We start from the raw sequence: 10,672 nt of genomic DNA, 5'->3' as shown, positions 1-10,672 counted from the left end.
TGCTTTCCAGCATTTTCCACAAGAGGGAGCACAACAATCGCCTTCCTTATACTTTCCATCTTGCACAGCTAGCTGTTTTTAAGATGCTCTGTTTCTTCATTATTGTCCACACCGGGCACATCTACACAAGACGTTGATTGCATAGTTGACTAGTTAGCTGCACATTAAACATCTCAGCATCTACACATGCACCCCTAATACGCTGGAGTAAATTAATTTACTCCTCAGCAGGATAGTACTTTTAAAAACGAGTATTATCCTGCTGCAGAATAAAAAACCGCAGCAGTGCATGTGTAGACACTGGAGGGGCATGAGGGTGCTTCAGCGCAGGGGCTGCCTCCTAGCCCTGCACTTACGTTCTCTTGTGCCCCTGCCAGTCCCTCTGCCGCACACTGAGTCAGGGGGCATGAACGGCGCATACCCCTGTTGGCTGGGGGGCACAGCTGTGCTGGCGGTGGCAGGAGCCCAGTGGCAGTGAGTGGGGAGCTCCCACAGACACCACCAGCACGGTCAGCGGCAGGGGGTGGCAGCGAGCTCCAACCGGGGGTCGGCAACCACCCACAGGTGCCGCCAGCAGTGTTGGCAGCAGGCAGCAGGGATTGCTGACCACCCACAGATGCCGCCAGCGGTGTTGGCTGCAGGGTGGCAAGTGGCAACCACCCACAGGGGGTGCACCGCCACACTCAGGAGGTGCACATGCACCCGCATGCACTCCCCTATGCATCGTGCCCTGTCAAGGGGACTCTTGGGGTGGTAGTCTGACTTTTGGGGGCCCCTACCAGCTGGGGTTGCTCCACCCCAGCTCCACATGCTGTGCATGAATAAACTGTGGAGCTTATTGCTCCAGAGTTAATTGCCCCCAGGTACACATTCAAATGGCATGCCCAGGAGAAATAAACTCCAGAGCAATAAGCTCTACACTTTATTCATGTCGTGTGCCATAATAGCACATGTCGATGCACCCAGTGAAAGCCAGAATAATCTGATTTATACAGCACCCTGCTGAGTGGGCTGCTCTACTGGCATCCAAGATGACAAAGTCTCTTCCTCTAGCAACTTAATATCTAATGCCCCTCCAAACCACCCCTATGCAAAACTCCTGGTGCCATCAACAGGTAGCAGCATTCAGGATGGTTAATCCTGCCCTAAAACCCATCTACCTGAATGTTAAGACATTTCTATTTTCATCACAATAGTAAGACATGAGGTGCACCCTAGAAGGAGATAACTATAAGTGCAGGGTTTGTGTGTCAGGGGCAAGAGGAAGATGACTAGATGCCTCTAACCACCCAAAACATACCTTGATCCCCCCTAGCAATGCACATCCCTAGAAATAACCCATAAAACAACATTCCCATGGTTGTCCCATGCTAGGAGCAAGCCTTTTGTGTCAGAGAGTTTTATTACAACTCAGTCATCTTTCTACAACACCTTTTTAAACTTCTAAGATTTCCTTTTAATGCTGCCAATCTGAAAATAAAACAGTAAAAAAAAAAAAAAAAAAAAAGAGGATAAAACTCAGATCCAAGTTTTAAAAAAAAAAAAAAAAAAAAGAGGAAAAAACTCAGATCTCAGTTTTTCCTAATGCTCTTGACTTCACTTTGCTGGAATTGCTATGCAATCATAGAAAAGTAGGGCTAGAAGAGCTCTCAGGAGGTCTAGTCCAGCCCCCCGGCTCAAGTCAGGTTTGTCTCCAGCTAATTCATCCCAAGCAGAATCACAGAAAGGTAAAGTGAGGACTGAGTCCCAATTCAACAAAGCACTCAAGGAACTGCTAAAGTCCCAATGACTTCAATGGGAATAGATTTTATTCTATGCTTGTACCATGATCATCATCATAATACCACATGCTTAAAGTTAAGCTCTTGGTTAAAATCCCTGATGGCTTGAAGCCTTAACAATATACAGTGCTTGTTTCCCTTGATAATAAAATGTTGTCGTGTACCTGGCAAGTTGATTGATTTAAGTTAGCCCTAACTGGTACACACAAAAATTAAACTAAAAAAGACAAAATTAAACTATAAAAGCCTGTTCTTTTTTTTTAAAATCTGTGAATTCAAACAATATACTCTAAATGCTCACTCCTTTTTCCTAGTGAAGTTTGAGAGGGAAGCATGAGCTAGACCACATTTTGTTATACACGTAAGATGTTACAAGCAGCTCTCAGATACTACAAGTAACGTAGGAATGTGCTTGACTGAGGTGGTGTTTTGTCCCCCTTTGGGTTGACATGGCTTTAAATTAAATCAAGCATTAAATAGGTCCAATACTCCTTTCTGTGCTACTGGGGTGAATCAGAAGTGGGCCCGCTGACATCAGTTATACATGCGTAAAAGAGATGGGAATCCGACGCAAGTCCTGGACTAGCCCAGCAGAGGGAGCTTACAAAGCTAACGTGGAATTACTGTGTGCTTTCACAATAGGTTTCTTTAAAGATAATAAGGTAGGCGAAGGTGGCACCTGACTAACTTGTTCTGTTACTCTTTAAGGGGCTACCCTTGTCCTACCTGCTGCCTAATTTCAGACTAATATGGCCAACCGCTTCTCTTTTAAGATTATAAAGAGGCATTAGTTACTCCAAAATGCAATGCGTCTCATAACACAGGCCTCTGACTAATGCTATCATGCATCCTCATTTCCATGAACTTCCCCAACAATGAACAGCTTTGCATGGTTCATGGTAATGCATGAATGGACTGATTATGAAGGGAACACAGTTAAAGGCATTCAGCTGCTCGATACACAGTTTTGCATTTAACTTTATCGAGGAAATGCAGGAAAATAGTTTTCCCGGACAACAAGTGTTATAACAGTACTATCAAGGTTTGGTGGCAATTACCAGTGAGTACTTACTAAGCTGGAACCTGGGACATGCTGTTAAATCCCCTGGTGTGCCAAAGACCTCTCATGTAGCCTGGAGTAAGTCCTTTTCTCCTCCCTTGGATGAGTAATAAAAGCACAGGTTATGAAATTATGAGGCAATTGATGCCACAGTAACAAGAGAAGAACAGTCAAGAGTTACCCAAGCACTACCGTTTACATCAGTAGGGGCCAACTGTTTTGGCAGATGTGCCACAAATTAGCCCTGCACCCTCCTTGAGTGCCACTCTGATCCCTTTCCCCTGCCTGAGCTGCCGCTCTACTGCCTACCCCTTCCCTGATCTGCCATGGGCCACACACCTGTTGCGGGCTGGCCACCCCTGATCTCCCTCTCCAAACACCAACATCAGTGGAACCGTTCCTGATAAGAAAATTAAGGACATGCATAAGCGTACTCAGGTTTTACATAGTATTTCAAAGGGCATAGTTATACCCTATTCTATACCTAGGGAACACTGGAGAACCTAAATTGCCACTGTGGTGTAACACCTGGGAAGTGATTTTTTTTTTCCTATTAACCATTACAGCTAGCTAACTCATACACGGAGAAAATGACTAACCATCAAAACAGGAACAGATTTTCAGCACTTATTGTGAAGAAAAAACAGGGTTATTTTTAGGACTATATGTAACCTAATATATAATCCTCTAAAATACACACACACACACACACACATATATATATATATATGAAGTGTTTATTTTGGAAGCATAAGTAATTTTGCAAATCATTAATGTGTCAGCATCAGAGATGTGGGTGCTTTTCTGTGGGGCTTTTCAGCAGTAGGTCTCAAGATGCTTTACAAAGGAGGCATCTCCATTTTACCCAAGGGGAAACCAAGACACGCAGCAGCAAAGCGACTTGCCCAAAAAGGCCAGTAACAGAGCTGGGAATAGATCCCACTTTCTAAATTCCTGTGTTCTCAGCACAAACAAAGCCGTGATAATAATGAGCTTATAATAATTTGGTGATGGTACCATTGCTTCATGTTTCTGTCTTTGCCAGTGTGTTGCCATCTCAGAAGAGAAGCATCTCTGCGTTAGCCAGGTTTGCTTAACTGAAGAGATCATTCTGCCTCTCCGTATCATAGCCATATATACATAACACAATATAGACCATTGGTATCATCTTGGTGGCAGGAAAGTATTGCCCAGAATTAGAGTTCCTAATTTGCACTACTGTAAATGACCATCTTAGCTCATGTCTACGTCATCCGTTTTATGACTACCCTACCTCCAAGGGAATCATTGCAACAGAGTAGATACTAGGAAGCCTACCTGCAGCTCTGCAGAGCTAACCAGCTTCACAAGCAAAAAGAAACGGAGTCGTTTCATTCTTCCTTGCACGCATCCCCCATTAGTCATCCTGGAGTTAATCATCTCTGTTCAGTACCAGGACAACTGGCATGTGGAAAGTCAGGCTAGCACAGTACATGGGCAATGACTGGAAATGCATTTCAGGCCAGGATGAAGACACGTTGGCAGAACTGTAGAAAATACTTGTTCAGATGTCCCCCTACACTCTACCTGCTTCTAACTGGTGTCATTAATCCCTCTCCTTTTATGAGACTGCTTCTGTTTTATTTAAAAACACACGGATGAATGTACAGTAGAGACCTCACCGGAAGCAAACCACAACAAAAAGGCAGCGAGAACTCACGAGTTGTACCTCACCTCAGCAGGTTTCATTTTCCACATCGAAAACGCTCTTGCCATGGGCTCATTCCCGTACCAGTCCTCAGAGAAAAGAGACTGGCTCTGCCGAGCCAGCACAACCTGCCTAAGGAAAGCAGGTTGCACTAGAGATCCTCCCATGGAGACATTACCATTGGTCATCCTAAAAGCCAATTCTAATGGCAAAAGGCCTTAAGCCATTAACAGATCACAAACCAGAAACTATAACTCTCTCATCGTTACTACCATGGGAAATACCATCTTTTCTCACATATGAACCTTGTCTTTTCACCAAAAACAGCTGGTGAAAACTGGGACACATTACATGCAGGAAAACCAGATCCCCACACATCCAGACATGTGGCAGCAGCAAAGTGATGGAAACATTATTTGCCATGGCTCTGTGAGGTACAGCAATGAATGCTGCCATCACTGTCCTCCTGCTACATTTCCAGACCCATGGGGAGTCCCTCAGCTGGATGACATGGCCCCATGCACCAGACTGAGCCATCACGCAGGATCAGTCCATGGCCAGGATTGTGTGCGCCAGGTCAGACCCGGCACATGGCCCCAGACCCAGGGCACAGGGTTGGGTGCACTGCACCAGGTCTGACCCAACACACTGGGTTGGACTAAGAGTCCCATCCAGCCTGTGGAGCCAGCAGCAGGCTTTCTAGCTCCTGCTACTCAGTTTCTACAAAGAAAATTCCTTTTCTTAATCTTCTCTCTCAAACAAGGTGTGTATTATATACAGGGGGCATGCTGTACACTAGAAAATACGGTAATTCTCCCACAAAATCCAGTATAGCCCAGAGCATTGCAAAAGAGCAGCAAATGCAAAAATAAATCATTGGTAATCATACAGAGATGTCCTTAACTAGCTCCTCTGGCTCCCTGTCTTCAAACAGAAGGCAGCAGCCTGAGCCGCTTGCCACACAAAATTGGGCCAAAGGATCGATCTAATTCAAACCATTTTTCTAGAGTCTGCATTCATGAGAAGGCTTCTGGATTAACTATGGTTAACAGAGGAGCAAATCTACCTTTCCCAGCCAAAGCAGCAAGCGGCTGCCAGCTTGAAGGCAGCAGAAATAGCTCCAACAGTAACAATACATCTAAAATACAAACAAGAATGTGTACATTATAGTTTCGTAGGTGTTAGGGGCGGGGAGGGACCTTAAAGATCATCCAGTCCAGCCCCCCTGTTATAATTAAAATAGGTTTCAAAAACAAGCAAAAAGTGGTCACATGAGTGATGCCATTGTGGTCTGGGGAAAGCTCTCTACACTCTTGTATATGTATAATCTTAGCCTTTCTGCACCATCTTTGTAAATCTCTTGAGAAAACTCAAATCCAAAAAGAAATGGAGAGAAAAATATGCTCAAACATGCTGCTTCTGAGGATCCAAAAAAGATGAGTTTGAAATCTGAAATGTTTCTTTCATGAATACTAGTTAAAGTTGTTTTCTTCCTTCTTCCTCCTATGAATACTCGAACTGAAAAGAGTAACTTGTACCTGAGTATACAAATAACGATGCTGTGGTACAAGAAGCAATTAAAGAAAGCTAAGAGCCTTGTCTCTGTTTAACTTCAAAGAGTAGCTATGTTAGCAGACAGCCGAAGTAAGCAATTATCCTCAAGGTAGGCTCTGGCCTGAGAAGTATGTGGGACACCTGTCCCATGGGGCTCTGTCTTGCAGTTCTTGTGTGCTCAGAGCTCCCACGGAGGCTCACAGACATCTTAGGCATCCACAGCCCCCAGAAGTGGATCAATAATAGAAAAGCAAGGGTTTGTCTACCTAATGGCATGCCCCTACCTAGTGACCCACCACGCAGCTGGAAATCCACCAGTGACTCTGCTCTATGCTGCCCTCACAGACCAATGAGGTGAGACTGCTAAATAATCACGTGACTCCAGGAGCAAGGACTCTAAGACAAAAGTACTGAGATGAACAATAAAATGACAAGGGCTGGCAATGCTGCAAACAGCTCCTCGCAGATGATAAAAGCCCAGTCAGCAGTAAAAGACCCGTACGATTAGGTTCTTCTAGACCGCTGCTTCGGACAGATCTTGTCATTCATACAGCTGTCTTTGATGACCAAACTCCTTCGAGAACCTAATGCAAAAAAACTAGCAGGGTTTCTGTAGGCTCCGCTTTGTGAGAGTGTGTCAAGTGCCTTGGCAACAGGACTGCAAAGGTGGTGGAATAGTCCTGAAACGCAGAGTGCAACCAGGACTGCACACAGATACCCAGAAAGATACTCTGCTACAGTCCTTTTTGTCCCCACAATTCATAAATCAATTATACTGTAAATCGCTTCATCTTATGATGGTCCAGAATTAGCCAGCAGCGTGCCAATCTTTGCCTCGTTTGTATTGTAATGGATCGTATATCGCACTCTTTAATATGCAACATATGCAGCACAAGATGGAAGAGGATGTTTGTCATGCATAGTATAGCTTCTTTTCCCAGAAGGCAGATGTTTCAATCACTTTACAGTATCTGGAGGTGTTCACCTAACCCAGAAGACAAGCCACATATTCTGGTTTTATTACAGAAGTCTTATGGCATTGCAGCCTCCATTGATGTAAATCCACCCATCAATATTGACTTCAAGGGAACCACACCCATTTATAGAGCTGTCCCATAGTGCTCCATCCTGCAGTTCTTGCACATGCCCAACTCTAACTAAGGCTCACACCCCTCACCTTGGGGGTACACGGTCAGCAGAGCTGAGCCAGCAAAATGAAGACCCAGCAAAATCTAGGCCCAGATTCTCTCAGATATTTAGGGGACTGATTCCTAGTGATGTCAGGCCCCACTGGGGGATAGAAATGTAAGTCTCTTTGAGGAGTTAAGATAATGGACATAATAGGACTCCAAGCAAAGTTGCTTTCAATACTGTTAATAAAAGTATAAGTTGGGATGCCAGTCTTGAAAGGTGAACAGGAAGTACAAGTGATCAGCATCTCAAAAATCAGGGCCCAGGAGAGGTTGGCCAATGTAGGTTCAGAGTACATCAAGTTTGGCAATAGGATTTTTGCTACGCAATTATCCCCTTCCAATTATAATGACCCTTTTTTTTAATTAAAGTTCATTTCTATTTCGTAGACACACAACCTCCTTGGGCTTGCTTCATATATAATTTATTACATATGCCTTATATGTGATGTCGTACATTGTGTCTCCTGATTTGCTGGGAACTTCTCCAGCCACTCAGTTAGAGATGATCTTTCCTTTGGAAGCCACAGTCACTCTTATCAAAATGCTGCTTTTCTTTTTACATGTATAAAACTGGTAAAGAAGACAGATACACATGCTCTATGTGCCCTCGATGTACTCTAAAATGTGTTGTAAAGGCTGTGATTTCAGATGAATCGGGCAATTTCAAGTTCTGCCCCTACTACCACACATATGTTTCTCTAATGCCTGAGAGAAGGCGAGCCTTGCATTACATCTGTCTTATTTTATCTCTTTTTGGGGAGGTGGTGGGGGGTGGGGGTGCAGAAAGGAGAAACAGGCAATCAAGTAATAAGGACAGTAATCAAGAAAGGTACAACTACAGTGGTAAATTCTTGGGGACAGGGATCATCTTTACAGTGCTTTCCACAATGGTCCATGACTGGTAATAGCAGGTTCTACTACTATTCAAATAATAATTTTTAAAAATGTTAAGTTAAACATCATGGTCCATCCAACAACATAAAGGTTACTCTTTGAAAACTGCCATTCATATTGGGTTTCAAATCCCAATAGAGATGAAAAGTAAACAGTGTTTTTATCTCAATATATTTTACTAAGAGAGCTTATCCAGCTGGGCAATAATTTATACAATTACATTTCTCTATAATGAACATGTCGTTTGTTTAGTGACAAAATGACAGGGGAAGCGTGTGGAGTCTGCCAACCGGTGGAATGGAGCAGCAAGTTGTGATCAACCAAAACTCGAAATAGGATTGACCTTTTCATCCAGACATTTGTTATTAATATCTATTTTTATCCCCAAGAGAAAACACCGATGCAACAGCAGAGCGCACCTTCAGGAAGGAAAACAGCTTCCTGGTAAACAACTTGGGACTGTCAGCCTGCTGAGAGGTAGCGCAGGAAAACATGCTTAGCAAAGTGTGTGCCAGGTACTGGATGACGACTGACTTGCAGGGGGTGAGGATCCTTCTGTAGTTCAGGGTTGGGTTTGTTGCCAGTTAGTTCTTAGGGAAGAATATTACTTGGCCACTGACTAACACATGACGTATGTCCAATTTGGACATCCACGGTGAGATTCAGGAGTTTCCCGGTGGGCAGGATGGACTTGTATGCTGCTCACTGCTTGGAAGCACGATGCATCAAATGGGTTCAAAGAATAGCAAGTTCTCCAGCAAGACCTCTGGGAGGGAAGGGACAGTCTGTTCCCAGCACCCTACCCAGAAGCACACACAAAGATGGAAAACTGGACCTCTGACCCAAATCCCAACAGACTTTGTGGCCAATAGAAGCTTGAGAGATCCAGCTTGGTCCAGAAAGACTCTTCAGCAGGTGCCTGGGTTGCAGACCCAAGTAAATTGATACCATTCTGGAAACAGCTATGATAGACAGTAACAGACTGTACAATAGCCGGTGCATCCCAATGATGGCCCCAAACCAGATCCCCATATGTTTGGGGCCATAACTGGGCCCAACCTATATAGAAAGGAACTCTATATAGGTCGATTAAAAAGCATCTCCCCTGCCCCACCTTTATTAGGGAACCAGCACTCAAGACAAAAGTCAACTCAGAAAAACTGGAGTTTAGTCACATTGTACTTATTTGAATCTGTACAAAAAATGATATTCCAGGTTCTAGCATGACAGGCTACATGAACCTCTGAAATCCACACCAAGCCTCCCTGGTGCATAGATCCATGAGGAGACACGTCTCTATGAAACAACTTGGTACACCCTGGCTGCAAATAGGATGGAACGGCAGAGGCGATAGAGCCATCTTCCCCTTTGAAACACATACCTACCCATTAGGGCTGCGTGAGGCTTCATAGTTTCATAGTAGTTAGGGGCCAGAAGGGACCTAAACAGATCATCTAGTCTGACCCCCCGCCACTGGCCGGAGCACACGCTGGGATCACATGACCCCAGACCGTGCTTCTGATCCAGAGAAGCTTTGGATGCTTCGGCGTCTGAAGCAGCATGTCCGGATCGAAGCGCTGGCTTCGTTAGGCTTTCCAAAGTTGTTCAGAAAAGCTTGGGAGCCGCTTCAGAGATCCGGCCATAGGGTATAATAGGGAATCAATGAAATATCTATAACTTTGTTGTTTTTTGTCTGATTTTGATGCAACTTGCAGGGGTGGTAGGCCCTGGTGAGGCCATGAAGCTTGCCAAGTTTCAAGAAGATAGATGCAGGGGTTTGGGGGGAACTGCACCTCAAGCTGCTGACAGGCAAAACTCATGACATAGATGCCCCTGTGTGTGTTAAGGCGCAGCGGGCTGAAAACCGCAGGGGTGGTGGCCCCTGCTCAGGCCACGAAGCTGCAGGGATGGGGCCATGATCCCTGCAGCTTTCACCCTGCTCCGCCTTAACACACACAGTGTCACCTATGTCACGAGTTTTGCCAGTCAGCAGCCAGAGGTGCAGGGCCCCAGAAGCCACCACAAAAAGCCAGCCCCCCCCGACCCCTATCCCCTTGACAGCTGGCAGGCTTTGTGACCTCAGCAGGGGCCACCACCCCTGCAGTTTTCATCCCACCGCACCTTAACACACACAAGGTCATCTATGTCACGAGTTTTGCCTGTCATAGATTCATAGATGTAGGGTCAGAAGGGACCTTGCAGCTCTTCTAGTCCAAACCCCTGCCCTGGGCAGGAAAGAAAACCAGGCTCCAATGACCCCAGCTAGGTAATCATCAAGCCTCCTCTTAGACTCCCAAGATAGGAGCCAGCACTACTTCCCTTGGAAGTTGTTTCCAGATCCTAGCCACCCGGACTGTGAAGCCTTCTAATGTCTAGTTTAAACCTACTCTCTAACAACTTATGGCTGTTATTCCTTGTTACTCTGGGAGGTGCTCGGGGGAACTAGGTCTCTCCCAATCCCCGCTGGTCCCTCCTAGTAACTTTAGAGACAGCTACCAGGTCC

Source organism: Alligator sinensis, unplaced genomic scaffold (assembly GCF_000455745.1).
Source record: "Alligator sinensis unplaced genomic scaffold, ASM45574v1 scaffold1388_1, whole genome shotgun sequence".
NCBI lineage: Eukaryota > Metazoa > Chordata > Crocodylia > Alligatoridae > Alligator > Alligator sinensis.
The sequence above is the reverse complement of the archived record's forward strand: the minus strand, read 5'-3'. Positions refer to the sequence as shown.